The sequence below is a fragment of the Miniopterus natalensis genome, chromosome 2 (assembly GCF_054644295.1).
Source record: "Miniopterus natalensis isolate mMinNat1 chromosome 2, mMinNat1.hap1, whole genome shotgun sequence".
Taxonomy (NCBI): Eukaryota; Metazoa; Chordata; class Mammalia; order Chiroptera; family Miniopteridae; genus Miniopterus; species Miniopterus natalensis.
The window spans coordinates 87,462,199-87,479,105 of NC_142082.1; positions in this window are offsets into that span (position 1 = coordinate 87,462,199).

Genomic DNA, 16,907 nt, shown 5'->3' on the forward strand with positions numbered 1-16,907 from the left:
ATACTAATTCTAAGAATGCTCATTAGTAAAGTAGCCTATATGCTGATTCCATTTCAGAGTAAACTCCTTGAGAGATCCAACCTACCACAGTATTCAATGGAAAACAAAACTGTCCTCGCAGACCTATAGTCTAGCAATATATAACTATATGTGTGTTAGTATATGATTAGAATTAAAAAGTCTTGTTTTTATTTACCAAAAACTCTCCTTTCAATATTTAAGCAAATTTAAATAGGAGGCATTATTTTTTAAAATAAATTTGAACTGAAGATAAATGTAAAAATAAAAATAAAATATTTAGAGTCACTGCAGAAAGAGTTAACATAGCAGGTCCCAGATTTCTAGTCCTTAGAAAGGACTGAGGGCAATGTTGGCTATTTGCTGGAGTCTGGGAACTTAGTAGTAAACAGTTCCCTACACTAATATAAAATTTTCCTTAAATGAAAAGAATGGCTCAATGTACCTGCACTGTATAAAAATATGAGCAACTGATTACCTTCTGGGAGTCTGGAATATTGATGTGTGCTAGGAAAACATGATCAGCTCCCAATAAAAAAGTTGGACACTAAGTATGTAATGAACTTCCCTGGAAGATAAAACTTCATGTGTTGTCACACATATGTTGTCAAATCTCATTGCTGGAGAAACTGTGTCCTATGTGACTCCACTGAGGGACTTTCAGAAGCTTACATCTGGTTTTCAACAAACTTCATCCCACACACCTTTTTCCTTTGACGACTTTGCTTTGTACCCTTAGACTAAAATAAATCTTAGTCATGTGCACAAATATCTCCTAACTCCTGTAAGTTATTCTAGTGCATCACTGAACATAGAAGTAGTCTTGAGGCCCTCCAACACAGAGGTATCATACTTTTCAAAAGGAAATCCTTTTTCACAATTTACTTTAATATTTTAACCACATTAAGTTTCCACTGATAAAAATGTACAAAAATAATGAGTTATAATTTAAAGTTTTTATGACTACGCAAGGATGAATACAGAGATTAAAGATGGCTGCAGAATGAGAGGAAGCTACACTGACACTCTCCCAAGACCAAACTGGAATTACAATTAAAATATAGAAAAACCATCTTGAATAATCAACTGCAACTGAAGACTAGCTGGAGAGCACTCTCATACCCAAGGACCTAAAGTGGAGACTGCACAGAGACTGGTAGGAAGTGCAGAAGCAGGAGAGGGCTGGCTGGGCTCCCACAGGCAGCAGCTGAAGGTCAGGAAGGAGACCTCAGCTGAGGGGAATTCCCACTGAGACTCTGGGGTCTAAACCCCAGGCTGGGCTTCCCAGCCCAGAGCACCAGAACTGAGAATGGTGCCCACATAACATCTGGCTGTGAAAAGCAGCTTGATTTCTGTCTGCTAGGGAGAGGAAGCTGCAACTGCAGGTACTCTCTTAAAAAGCCAACACACAAAGTTTTCTGTGCAGCCACTCACCTTGGGCTCCAGCAGAGGGGGAGTGGAGTAAGCTAGACCTGTGTGGGGAGAGTCTGGGGTTGTGGGCTCTGGAAAGTGAGATCAGGGGAGGCCCATCTGGATTCCCATGGAGCCATTCTATCGGACTGTGGGGGACATCTTTCTTGGGTGACTAATTTTTGGCTTTTCCCTAAAAGGGGAAGCAATTGCCCCACCCAACTGGAAAGCCTCTTGCCCCACCCAGAGGAGTTTCTACAGCCTGAGGCTTGTTAAGAGACTGATAACAACCTGCCACCTCACCCTGTGGAGCTTCTACAGCCTGAAGCTCATTGAGAGAATCAGATTAATCAGTCTGCAGGCAGAGGCAGACCTCACAGTGCTTTGAGTCTTGGCCTGATCTGCTCCTGGACCCGGGCCTTAAAAAAGCAGACTTTGGTGTGCATCTTGGTTGTGTCCAAACACACCCAGCCCCAGGAGTGGAGACCTCAAGCCTGGGGTTGTTGATAGCCCCAAACAGGCTACTCATGGCCAGTCACAAACTGCTTCTGACATCGGCCTATACCAAAACCCTCCAAAAAGACTGAGAGTCCTAGAAGATCTACCTAACACTTAAAAACAAACCCCCAAAAGTAGCCAAAATGAGGAAACCAAAAACAAGCACCAAATGAAAGAATAAGAGAAGTCTCCAGAAAAAGAGCCAAATGAAATGGAGATAAGCAATCTCTCAGATATACAGTTCGGAATACTGATTGTAAGGATGCTCAACAGCATGAAAAAAGATATAGAAACTATGAAAAATGACCAATCAGAAATAAAGAATGACATAGCAGAAATAAAGAATACATTGGAAGGAATAAACAGCAGATTAGAGGAAGCTGAGGATCGGATCAGTGAATTAGAAGACAGGATAGAAAAAAATCACTCAGTCAGAGACCCAAAAACAAAAAACAATTAAAAAACAGGAGGACAGTCTAAGAGAGCTGTGGAACACAATGAAACATAACAATATTCTATTATAGGAATGACAGAGGAGGTAGAAAGTAAATAGGGGTTAGAGAACCTGTTTGAAGAAGTAATGGCAGAAAACTTCCCTAACCTGGTCAAGGAAAAAGTCACACAAGTTCAGTAGGAACAGAGAGTCTCAAGCAAGAAAAATCCAAAGAGGCCCATGCCAGACACATCATAATTAAAATGTCAAGAATCCTAGACAGAGAGAGATCTTAAAGGAAGTTAGAAAAAAACAATCTGTTACCTACAAAGGAGTCCCCATAAGGCTGTTGTTTGACTTCTCATCAGAAACTCTACAGGCCAGAAGGGAATGGCATGAAGTATTCAAGGTAATGCAAAACAAGGATCTGAAACCAAGACTACTCTATCCAGCAAGACTATCAACCAACCTGGATGGTGAAATAGTGAGTTTGACAGACAAAAAAAAAAAAAAGGCTAAAAGGCTTTATCACTACAAAACCAACATTACAGGAAATATTAAAGGGACTGCTATAATTAGAAGTAGAAATAAAGGGAATGAGAAACATAGGCATAAAGAAACAAAATGGCAGTAGATAAGTATCTTTCAATAATATCCTTAAATGCCCCAATAAACAGATACAGGGTGACTGAATGGATAAGAAAACATGATCCAAATATATGCTGTCTATAAGAGACCCACCTCTGAACAAAAGGCTCACACAGTATGAGAGTGAAAGGATGGAAAATATTTTCCCATGCAAATGAAATGAAAAAGAAGCTGGGGTAGCACTACTCATATCAGACAAAATAGACTTCAAAATGAAGGCCATAAGGAGAGACTAGAAAGGCCATTACATAATACTAAAGGGATCAATCCAACAAGAGAATATAATCCTGATAAACATACAGAAGCACCTAAATTTATAAAAAAAACTTCTAGAGGACTTTAAGGGAGAGATCAACAGCAATACAGTCCTACAAGGGGACTTTAACACCCCACTGACTTCACTGGATACATCTTCCAAACAAAATATCAACAAGGAAACACTGACCCTAAATAACACACTAGACCAGATGGATTTAATTGACATTTACAGAACATTCTACCCCAAAGCTGCAGAATATACATTCTTCTCAAGTGCACATGGGACATTCTCAAAGATAGACCACATGTTAGGAAGCAAAACAAGTCTCTACAAGTTCAAGAAGACTGAAATCATATCAAGCATCTTCTCAGACTACAGTGGCATGAAATTAGAAATCAACTACAAAAAAAATACTAACAGACATTTAAACAATTGGAGGTTGAAAGACATGCTATTAAACAATGAATGGGTTACCAAAGAAACCAAGAAAGAAATAAAAAAACTTCCTGGAAGCAAATGAAAATGAAAACACAACTCAAAATCTATAGAATGCAATGAAAGCATTCCTGAGAAGGAAGTTCATAGCACTAAAGCCTACCTCAAAAAACAAGAAAAACTTCTAATAGACTCTCTAACCCTAAAACTTAAAAACTTAGAAAGAGAACAACAAGAAAAGCCCTTAGTAAGTAAAAGGAAAGAAATAATAAAGATCAGAGCAGACATAAAAGACATAGAGACTAAAAGAACAATACAAAAGATCAATGAAAACAAGAGCTGGTTCATTGAAAAGATAAACAAAATTGATGAAACTTCAGCTAGACTCATCAAGAAACAAAGAAAGAGGACCCAAATAAACAAAATCAGAAACAAAAGAGGTGAAATAACAACTGACCCAACAGAAATACAAAGGATTGTAAGAAAATACTATGAACAACTATATGCCACCAAGCTGGACAACCTGGATGACATGGATAAATTCCTAGAAAAACACAACCTTCCAAAACTCAATCAGGAAGTCAGAAAGCCTAAATAGGCAAATAACTGTTCATGAAGTTGGAGCAGTCATCAAAGGACTCCCAGAACACAAAAGCCCTGGCCTGGATAGCTTCACGGGGGAGTTTTACCAAAGATTCAAAGAAGAATTAACACCTATTCTCCTCAATTTCAAAAAATTCAAGAAGAAGGACCACTTCCAAACTCTTTTTACGAGGCCAGCATTATCCTAATCCCAAAACCAGATTAAGGCGCTACAAAGAAAGAGAATTACAGGCCAATATCCCTAATGAACGTAGATGCTAAAATCCTCAACAAAATATTAGCAAATCAGATCCAGAAATATATTAAAAAGATCATACACCATGAGCAAGTGGGTTTTATTCCAGGGATGCATGGCTGATACATTATTTGCAAAGCAATAAATATGATACATCACATAAACTGAAATACAAAAATCACATGATCATATCCATAGATGCAGAAAAAAGGTTTGCCAAAATCCAATACCCATTTTTGATAAACACTCTCAGCAAAGTGGGAATAGAGGGATCATATCTCAACCTAATAAAGGCCATATATGACAAACCTACAGAAAACATCATACTCAATGGGCAAAAACTAAAACCATTTCCCCTAAGAACAGGAACAAGACAGGGGTGTCCACTTTCACCACTCTTATTCAACATAGTACTGGAAGTCCTAGCCACAGTGATCAGACAAGAAGAAAACATAAAAGGCATCCAAACTGGAAAAGAGAAAACAAAACTGTCATTATTTGCAGATGATGATTTTGTACATAGAGAATACTATGTACAAATAGTATGACATGATTTTGTACATAGAGAATCCTAAAGATGCCACCAAAAAACTACTAGATTTAATAAATGAATTCAGCAAGGTAGCAGGATACAAAATTAACACCCAGAAATTGATGGCATTTTTATACACCAATAATGAACTCTCAGAAAGAAAAACTACAAAAATAATACCATTTACCATTGCAACTAAAAAAATAAGATACCTAGGAATAAACTTAACCGAAGATGTAAAAGATCTTCACTTGGAAAACTAAAGGACACTGAAAAAAGAAACAGAGGAAGATAAAAACAAATGGGAAAGTATACCATGTTCATGGATTGGAACAATTAACGTCATTAAAATGTCCATACTACCCAAAGCAATCTATAAATTCAGTGTGATCCTTATTAAAGCATATTTCACAGATCTAGAACAAACAGTCCAAAAATTTATATGGAACCAAAAAAGACTCCGAATAGCCACAACAGTCTTGAGAAAGAAGAACAAAGTTGGAGGGATCACAATACCAGATATCAAGTTATACTACAAAGCCACTGTAATCAAAACACTTGGTACTGGCATCAGAACAGACACATAGGTCAGTGGAACAGAACAGAGAACCAAGAAATTGACTCATGACATCATGGTCAATTAATATTTGACAAAGGAGGCAAGAACAATGGAGTAAAGACAGTCTTTTCAATAAATGGTTTTGGGATAACTGGACAGGTACATGAAAAAAATGAAACTAGACCGCGAACTTACACCATACACAAAGCTAAATTCAAAATGGACAAAAAACTTAAATGAGGATATAAAACCATAAACATCCTAGAGGAAAACATAGGCAGCAACATCTCAGACATCTCCCCTAGCAATATGTTTGCTGATACATCTCCTAGGGCAAGAGAAACAAAAAATAAAATAAATGGGACTACATCAGAATAAAAAGCTTCTGCACAGCAAAAGAAACCATCAACAAAATGAAAAGGAAGCCCACTGTATGGGAGAACATATTTGCCAACGACACATCTGATAAAGGGTTAATATCCAAAATGCATAAAGAACTCATACAACTTAATGAAAGGAAGACAAACAATCCAATTAAAAAATGGGCAAAGGACCTAAATAGACACTTCTCCAAAGAGGACATACAGATGGCTAAAAGACATATTAGAAAATGCTCAGGGTCATTAATCATCAGAGAAATGCAAATTAAAACCACAATGAGGTATTACTGCACACCTGTCAGAATGGCTACTATCAACAAATCAACGAACTACAAGTGGTGGCTAGGGTGTGGACAAAAGGTCACCCTAGTACACTGCTGTTGGGAATGCAGACTGGTGCAGCCACTATTAAAAGCAGTAAGGAGTTTCCTCAAAAAATTAAAAATTGACCTGCCATTTGACCCAGTGGTCCCACTTCTAGGAATATATCCTAAGGAACCCAAAACACCAATCACAAAGAAGTTACGCACCCCTATGTCCATAGCAGTGCAATTTACAATAGCTAAGATCTGGAAACAGCCCAAGTGCCCACCAGTAGATGTGTGGATAAAAAAGCTGTGGAACTTTTATACCATGGAATACTATGCAGCTGTAAGAAAGAAGGATCTTTTATCCTTTGGCACAGCATGGAGGGAGCTGGAGAGTATTATGCTACGTGAAATAAGCAGACAGAGAAAGACAAGTCCCACATGATTTCACTTATATGTAGAATATAACAAAATAAACTGATGAACAAGGTGGATCCAGAGACACAGAAGCATGAACAGACTGAGAGGTCTCAGAGGGAAGGCGGGAAGGGGGGAGTGGTTGGGGAGAGATTAATCAAAGAACTTACAGGTTTACAAGCATAACCCATGGACACAGACATTGGTATGGGGAAAGCCTGGGGGTGGGATGGATGCGGGGTAGAAGGGATCAATGGGGATAAAAAGAGGACATCTGTAATATTCTCAACAATAGAGATAAAGAAACTGTAAAAAAAATGTTTAGTGGTATTGGTAGAGCTGAAGCAAAATATTTGAGCAATAAAGAGGCAAAGTAAGATAACTAGGGAAGGACTTGGTTATATGAGGCTAAGAATGTTCAGCTCGGGAGTCTAAACACTGAGAGCTACAGGAAATTATTAAAGAAATGACATGAGAAAGCAGAGGTTTAATCTTAATTGCCGGAGCCCACCGGCAGAGTCAACGGTCCCAAGAGTAGGGGTGAGGATGGAGAAAAGACAGCCACAAAAAAGATGGGATCAGGAAGACTGCAGCTCGTGACGGCTGCAGCCCCGAGTTTATTTTCCAAGCTCAATTTATACCGGCGCTGTTGTTTTTGCTGAATAGCACCCTGCCCCGCATTCCTTCCCCTTGCCAGATACAAAGTAGTTCTCTCCAGGCTGCACAAACACACCTTCAGCGTAAACATCCTGCCTCCTGCAGGAGCTCAGACCTTGGTAACTATCTTTGTCTTGGCTTCTAATGGGAACTTGTTGGGAAGGATTGAGTCCTTGGCTCGGTATGTAGCTTGACTGTCCCTTAACCCTTCAGGCCAGGGCCAGCTTCCTAATAAGCCTTTCTAGAATTTAAGGCCCCAAACTAAATTAGTATCACTTTGGTGCCTCAAGGTCTGTGTCAGGGAGCAGGAGAGCACTTCTGCAGCTCACCCAGGCAGCTCCTCTGTGCCTGGGGCCACAGCAGCTCACCCACATCTCCCAGGGAGCAGGGGAGCACATCTGCAGCTCACCCAAGCAGCTCCTCCGTGCCTGGGGCTACAATGGCTCCCCACAGTTAATCAAATGGCAGTTTCTATAACTGAAGTATGTTTTATTATTTATTGGTGTGGATTTGTAGTTGTAACATTTGAGGCTTAACCATTTTAAATATATTTTCTTTCTGTTAGACTATATCTTGCTGCTATTTCCATCTTGATTAGATTCCTTGTCTTGTTACCTAATTTTACAATTCATTCATTTATTCAAAAAAAGTCAAGTACCTCCTATGTGCCAGGCATTGTGCTGGGGAATTGCAAACCTACCCTGTCCTCATGAAGCTGAGAGTCTAACAGGAGCCCAGAATGTGGTTTATCTTGGTGAATGTTACATGTCAGCTTGAAAAGAATCTGTTTCTGCTATCGACCTATAAATGTCAATAGGTCAAGTTGATTGATAGTGCTATTCAGGTCAAATATATCTTTATTGATTTTTCTGCCTGTTTGATCAGTTCAAACACAGAGGTACTGAATCCTCCAACTTTAATAATAGATTTGTCTACTTTCCTCCAGTAATTCGTCACAATTATCATTTAAGTATTGCTACCAGTTTGTTTCCAACAGCTTCTGTTCCAGACTGGATTTGTCTGTTTATACAGATTTCAGGGTGGGAGTTTGCCCTGCAAATTCAGTTTTCTAATGGATCAAGAAGAGTCACTGGTTTTCAGGTTATCCACTTTTTGATGTTGTAATGGCAAGATGGGTGACTGTCAAACACTACCATATTGGAGGTAAAACCAGAAGCTGCAAACTGTTTTTTATACTCTTTTCTAATTGGAAGGGAAAGAACACATTCTCCAAATCAATGGTTGCATACTTTGTCCCTGAAGACTTATTAGTTTGCTCAAGCAGTGATACATCTGGCAAAGCAGCTGCAATTGGGGCTACTAATTAGTCAAGTCTGTGGTGGCCTACAGGCTTTCTCCAATATCCATCCAGGTTTTAAAGGGGCCAGACCGGCAAATTAAACAGAGCTCAGATTGGAACCAGCTCTCTTACATCTTTCATGTCTTTATGCAGCTAATTTCTGCTGTCTTCCCTAGTAGAAGAAATTGTGTTTGGTTTATGATGTGGTCTTGAATAGGGAGGGCTCAATTTTTAAAGTTTCCATTTGGTCTTCCCTACCATAGCTTTTACTCAGATATAAAGGCCCAATGTGGTGGTTAACTTCAACTGCTAAGTATATCTATTTCAATTATGTACTTGGGGACTGTGGAGTATGGGAGTCTATGAGCACACTGGGCCCAGTATCATTTGGACTTTAGGCATAGATTCCCATTCTGGGAGTCAATGTCAACTCAGACCTCAAAATGTCTGGTTATTTCCTTTCCCACAGCCTAAAGCCACCTATGTAAGTCTGAGGGTATTGTAATAGTGTATACCTGGACTGGCATTACAAGGTCCTTCCTCCTAGGAATCCAGCAGCCACTTCTTTGGTCAATTTCTGGATCTAAAAATTAGTTCAGGTCTGGGAGATAAACAAAGAATTATGCTTCCTATTGGGTTAACTACCCTCAGTTTCCCAAATTCTTTCTCCTTTCTTTCTCTTTCTTCCTTTCCTTCTTTCTTTGTTTCTTCTTTCTTTATTTTTGTTGGATTATAGATGTTGAACAGCACCCTTATTAATGGGTCTGGCAGCCAGGAGAGAAAGTGGAGGGAGCTCCTAGGGGTGACCTGTTGCCTTGTTGGGGAGAGGCCTCTACTGCATCTTCCAGGGTGGTGAGGGTTCTAGCCCTCACTAGAGCTAGAGGTGGGTCACCTCTGTATACCCAGAGGGTCCAAGTAGAGCTGTAGACTCAACAACCTCAGGGGCATCCATCTAAATGTCCTGTCACAGTTTTCAGGATCCCTGGTTATCTCTGCCAGGGCTCTGCCCTTCACATAACAGACCTGCATTGCCTGAGCATTTAAATGCCTCTGGAGCTTTGGGGCTCTCATACCCAGGTCTTCAGCTTTGCTGTTCTATTGTGTCTGCCCTTCCAACTCTCTGGTTTTCACCTTTCGATTTTTACCTTTCGATATTAAGTGCTTGTTAACTATTGTCAGTCTTTCATTATTCTTACATTTTGGGGGGGATCAATGCAACTTAGCAATAACCCCATATTTTCTAAATACCTACATCATGGCTTCCACAGTACTCTCATCCACCAGAACATTTTCCAAGGTCACCATCAGTGAAGTCTTTAGCAACTGAACTGCCACATTGGGCCAGGATCTATTGGTGCCACATCTACCAAATAGGACAGTATCCTGTGCCCACCCAAGTCTCCATCTTATCTATCCTGTTTTCTCATGACACTCTCAGTACCTCTAGTTTTAGACTTGGTCTATTGAGAAGCAGACACTGAGATGAGATTAAATGTGAAAGGATTATGGGAAAGCAGTTTGTTGCAATGTAAGTCTAGGGAAAGGGGAGGAAGAGACTGTTGTATGGAAGGGGAAGTATCCTAGGCTGGCATGCAGCCTAAGGAAAATGTGTCAAAGCCATCAGGAAATTCTTAAGCCCACATCAGCTGACAGTGGAGCCCCACGGCTCCAGGAATGGACCTGCCTTAATATTCTCACTGCACTCAATCAAAGGCAGGAAATAGTCTGAGGGAGGTCTGGTCTTGCTGCAAAAGCAGTAATGGATTTTGAAGCCCAGCACCTGTGATCCTCAGTCAGTTAACCTCCCTGTTCCGGGAAGACTGTGAGATAAATTCTCTGGGCCACCACACTCTTTTCTTAAAGGCATTTCAGTTTTCAGCTGAGGAATCCTCCAGTTTCCTCCCTGTGAGGTTTAATACTAGCTGTTGGTTTTCTGGGCAGCGGAAGAGAGCTGAAAGTTCCATTATTCAGACCTCATATTTTCATTTAATTACATTATTCTTAGATCTGTATCTCATTTTCACCCTTCTCTATGCCTGAAACCCTAGCGTCCAGAGATAATGCAGCTTAATTTCTCCAGAAAATAGACTACTGACTAAAGGAGAGTATCCTGACTATGTAGGGTGGCAGAGGAGTTCTAGTGGCCTCCTGCTTCATGTATAAATATTTGTTCAACCAATAATCCAGTTTCCAGGTCCTTACTCACCTCCACCTTCTTCAGACCGGGTGCTGCCAGCTCTGAAGCACTAAGCAATTCTAGAGTGACTGCTTTGCTTTCACTGATGAATTCCTCTCTGCAGGCACTTTGTTGTTGCTTCCTCAACTCTGTCAAGTCAATGACTATTCTTCTAACTTGTTTAAATCTCTTGCTTGCTGACATCTCTATTCTTTTTATCCATTCACTTCAGTTATCAACTATCATTTCTCTGCTAATAAATATCATATCCAAATAAAAAAATAGAGTACTGGGTGCTTTTTCCTAACATTTTCTTGACACCTCAAACTCTACCAAAACCAAACATTTTTGAAGCACCATATTACTTTTACTTCAATAATATTTTATCAATAAGTTTATACTCAAACCCTATGACTTGTCAAATAGATTACATGTGAGATGTTAATGACCTGTCCTGGTAGTTGAGGTAGGAATTCCTAAAAATTTTTAGTTTGAAATTTTTTTCAATGTATTAATCTCATAAACCTTATAGATATCACGTGGAAAACGTATTCAGAAGCAACTTTGTCAGATGTGGCTCCTTCTAACTTTCTTCATTACCGCCTTCTTCACTTTAACATTTTGATTTCTTCTCCTTCCAGCCTCTAACACACCACTTTGTCTTCCATCTCTGTGCTTGGTTGTTTCCTCTAGGCTCAGCCTAGAGACAACAAGTATTTTATCTACTCTGGTTAGCCTCAGGACTGCCCCCACAAGCAGAATTCCTGGGACCCATCTTACTCTCCTCCCCTCTACCTGCTTCTTACAAACTGAGTTTTAGACATATTGTATTTGAAATTATGCTGTAACTTAAGGAATTAGGATGGTTCGTTGGGCAAATCTCGTGGGAATAAGGCAAATATAAAATAAATTGCCTCGATTAATATACTCTATAACATCAACAGGCTGAAAAAAAATCACATGATTATAACAATTGATGCAAAAAAAGCACTTGACAAAATCCACACACAAACCTTTCAATAAACCAGGATTAAGGGGAAACTTTCTCAAATTGATAAAGAATATCTAAGAAAAAACTGTAGTAACATTATACTTACTGGTGAGAAACTTGAACTTTTCCACTAAAGTCAGGCACAAGACAAAGATATTTCTTCTTCAACTTTGTATGGGAAGTCCTTATTAATGCTATAAGGCGAGAAAAGGGAATTAAATGTATATAGATTAGAGAGAGAGATAAAAATGTCTTTGTTTGCAGATGACATTATCATCTATGTAGAATATCCAAAAAAATCAACAAAAAACCTTGTTGAACTAATAAGTAATAATAGCAGGACTGCAGGATATAAGGTTAATATACATACAGAGTGTCCCCAAAAAATGAATACACACTTTAACAGCCAATAGCTCAATTTATCTTTCTTTCTTTCCAGATTTAACCCATTAGAATTAATAATTATTCAAAGTGTGTATACATTTTGGGGGGGGCACCCTATATATAAAAGTTAATTACTTTCCTATGTACCAACAAAGAACAAGCAGAATTTGAAATTAAAAACATAATATCATTTACATTAGTATCTTCCCCAAAATGAAATACTTAGGTATAAAACTAACAAAATATATACAAGATCTGTATGAGGGAAACTACAAAATAATGATGAATAAAATCAACTAACTAAACAAATGGAGAGATATTCTATGTTCATGGATAAGAAGACTCAATATTGTCAAGATGTCAGTTCATCCCCACTTGATTTATAGATTCAATGCAATCCCAATCAAAATTCCAGAAAGTTACTTTATGGATACCAACAAACTAATTCTAAAGTTTATATGGAAAGGCAATTTGCTTTTCTAGTTAGTCATTCATTTCAAGTTGTGTCTCATAATGAATTTTCCATTCACAATCTAAGTGAAAAAAGGGCAAAATCAAGATGACCTCACCACCTCTCATTTATTTATTAAAATAGCATTAATCATCTCAATCATACCCTATTACTGTACTTGACTTTATTAGCAATACAGATGAACTTGAGTGAACTAATTTTTCACAAGTATTTCTCTGTTGGCTAAAATCTTTCAGATTGCAGACACTAGACTCATAATCAGATTACCACCCAGTCAGACCTCACTAGGACTATTGTGATGCTTGGTCTTCTCAGTCCCTACCATGCTTTTCCCTTTATTTCATGCGTCTTTCTATTATAGGTACTATCCAGAACATATTCCTTTCACTGAATCTTGAAATATCCACATATAAGAGTCTAAATAGTACTAGCTTCCCATGCAATATTATGTTCATTTTTTTTCCTTTGCAAAATAATTCTGCTCTGTTTAACAATACCACTTATGTGTTTGCAATGTGTAAAGCACACAGTGCTTTACAGATATTAACTAATTTAATCCTCATTTAAAAAAACTTACTTACCTTTTCTACAGATCAGGAAAACAAGGCTCAGAGATGTCACATAACATTCTTAAGATGACAATGCTAATAAATTGGGGAACTAGAGTTTTAACTCAATTTTATTTGATTTGAAAGTCTGTCCTCTTAACTGCTATGCTAAGATAGGACTGTTTACGTTTAGCTACCTATTCAGGCATTTTCTCTTATCCCTAATCAGGTTTCTTTCACTAATCCTTTGGCTATTAAGACCAAAATATTTGTCTTACTGCTCTAAGAGAGAAGGAAACACAGCCTACAATTGAACTGTCTTTCATCAGCTTCAAGGCCCAAAGCTAATTTTTTGGAGCCTTGAAAGACATGCTCTATAGTGAGAAAAAAATATGGCTTGTTTCTATACTTTAAATGCTCTTTACTTATGTGAGGCAACTTCTGCTACATAATAGTTGATAGAGCAGTCTAAGCAGAAAGAATATCAGCACACACCACTGCCAATTTCCTCAACCCTGCCACAGGTCTCCATATCCTCATTTCTCAGCAAACAGTCTACCAAAGATAAGAGCGGGACCACCCTCCCAATCTGAGGTTGAAAGTCAATTCAAATGCTTTAGAGAACAAGAAGGAAGGAAAAAGCCCTGAGAGACTAAACATTTATTCAAAAGATACTGTTGGGCCCAAACAGATCTAATTATCTTTGTAACTGACTAGCCGAAGTTTCTCTTTGTAATCAGAACCCTTTCCCCACCACAAGAATGGGGCCTTTAGAGCAAGATAACAGTTACCAAAAAATTAAGAATACAATTCATTTTTTATAAACATATGATCCTACTTTACATTAAAATACTATTAACCTAAAGATTATCATAGTATACTATGATATATTAATGTTAATTAGTGCAAAGCCTTGGAAGTAATGATGTCAATATTCATGTTCTCCAGGGTCGTGAGCTGACCTCCAATGTATACATTCAAATGTATAATTCCTTCAATAAACACAGATGGCTCTGAACTGTAGAGGACAAAAGAGCAAACAAAAGCATATGGACTATTTAAAACTTTAAAACAATAGTGGCTATAAAAAATGGGAAAGATATAGTCTTATGTGGCTTTAGGGGCATATTTTGACTTTCATGGGCCCTAGGTACTTTAGCCTTTGTGGAACTCCTATCTCATAAAAAATATATATATTTAAAATTCTATTTTACCACTGTGTTGGGATAAAGACGAATATAGTCTAGGCTGGATCATATTCATTTTTCTTCTGCTGCTTTCAAAAGAAATTAAAACATCCTATGGGCCTCTAAAAGTATCATGGGCCTTCAGGCCCAGACACATCATAATTAAAATGCCAAAAAGTCAAGACAAAGACAGAATCTTAAAGACAGCAGGAGAAAAGAAATCTGTTACCTACAAAGGAGCTCCCATAAGGCTGTCAGCTGACTTCTCATCACAGACTCTACAAGCCAGAGGGAATGGCATGAAGTATTCAAGGTAATGCAAAACAAGGATCTGAAACCAAGACTACTCTATCCAGCAAGGCTATCATGCAAAATAGATGGTGAAATAAAGAGCTTCCCTGACCAAAAAAAAAAAGCTAACGGAGTTTGTTACCACAAAACCAGCATTGCAAGAAATGTTAAAGGTACTGCTGTAATAAGAAGTTGAAATAGAGAGAAAGAGAAATATAGGCATAAAGAAATAAAAATGGAAATAGATAAGTACCTATCGATAATAACCTTAAGTATAACCTTTGATGGATTAAATGCTCCAATCAAAGGACATAAGGTAACTGAATGGATAAGAAAACAAGACCCAAATCTATGCTGTCTACAAGAGACCCATCTCAGAACAAAAGACTCACACAGGCTGGAAAAAATAACAACAAACAAACAAAAATCTTCTGGGGGACTTTAACGGAGAGATCAACAGTAACACAGTCATAGTAAGGGACTTTAACACCCCACTGACTTTACTGGATAGGTCTTCCGGACAAAAAAATCAACAAGGAAACAGTGATTCTAAGTGACACACTAGATCACATGGATTCAACTGACATTTACAGAACATTTTACCCCAAAACTGCAGAATAGGCATTCTCCTCAAGTGCACATGTGACATTCTCAAAGATAGACCACATCTTAGGACACAAAACAAGCCTCTACAAGTTCAAGAAGATTAAAATCATATCAAACATATTCTCAGACATTTACACTGTGGAATACTATGCAGCTCTAAAAAAGAAGGATCTCTTACCCTTGGAGACAGCATGATGGGACCTGGAGAGTATTGTGCTAAACAACGTAAGCCAGTCAGAGAAAGACAAGTATCACATGATCTCACTCATATGTGGAATCTAATGAACAACACAAACCGATGAACAAAAGAGATCCAGAGACATAGAAGCATGTAACACACTGAGGCATCTCCGAGGGAAGGTGGTGATAGGTAGGTGGGTGGGGAGAGATTAATCTAAGAACTTATATACATCTATGCATAACCCATGGACACAGACAATAGTGAGGTGAAGGCTGGGGGTTGGGGCACAGGGTCGAGGAGATAAGTGGGGGGAAAAAGGGGACATTTGTAATACTTTCAACAATAAAGATAAATTTAAAATAAATAAATAAATAACAGTATCATGGGCCTTCATAATGTGCCTTCTATGCCTAATGAATAAGTCAGTTGCAGGGTAACTGTGAATGCAAACTTAACTAGTTCCAGGCCAACTTCCTAATAAAAAATACAAACTAATTGTTTAAAGCAAAGAATAAATCTGTTCTCAAACTATCTAGACTATGGGTAATCACTGAGGCTGGTTTCCAGAATTACTTTGGAATATCTTTGTTTGACATTCTACCTATACTGAACTAATTATTGGCACATTGCCAAAGTTAACCTGACACTGCATTCATTGCTGTTTTGATTTTACTATGAGGCAGAATATATATAAATAAGGAGAAACTACTTTAGAAAAATCTTAAATAACATAAACTGGGCCTGATTAATTTCTGCTGTTTGAAAGATAAGGCAGAGCTATCAAATCAATATTATTGATTTGTTTCAAGTCAATTATGTCCCTAACCATCGTAAGATAATGTGTACATTATTAACAATGCATTAACTAGTAATTAATCAACTAATTAACATTCAATTACATAAACATAAAGACTATATAACTTACCAAAATCCAGAGCTATCACTGATTTACATGGCTAATGCCAAAGTAAATGTGTTAGAACTTCTAATTCCTTAGCAAGTGAATGGAGGCTCACAAAACTGAATATTAATCCTTTTTTTTTTTTTTCTTCAAAAAACAGCACTGACTCCCATAGATTAGGTCAACTTCCTAGTTATCAACTATTTTTTTAGAAAAGGACCACATGGTGTTTTACCTTCCCTGCTACACTTTGTTCTGTGATGACCCCAAAATACTGAAAATACTAAGGTTTATAATTTTTGTGTCATTCTTCACCTGTCTTTAAAATGCAATACTTTTTCAATTGGGAATAAGATTGGCAGTTAAAAATAGGAAGTTTTAGGAATAGTTTTGATACTAACGGAAGTTCAGAGCCACTTGAAAACAGCCCACAATAAATCTGACACCAAGAAAGATGATTCCTGACTGTGAGCACAAT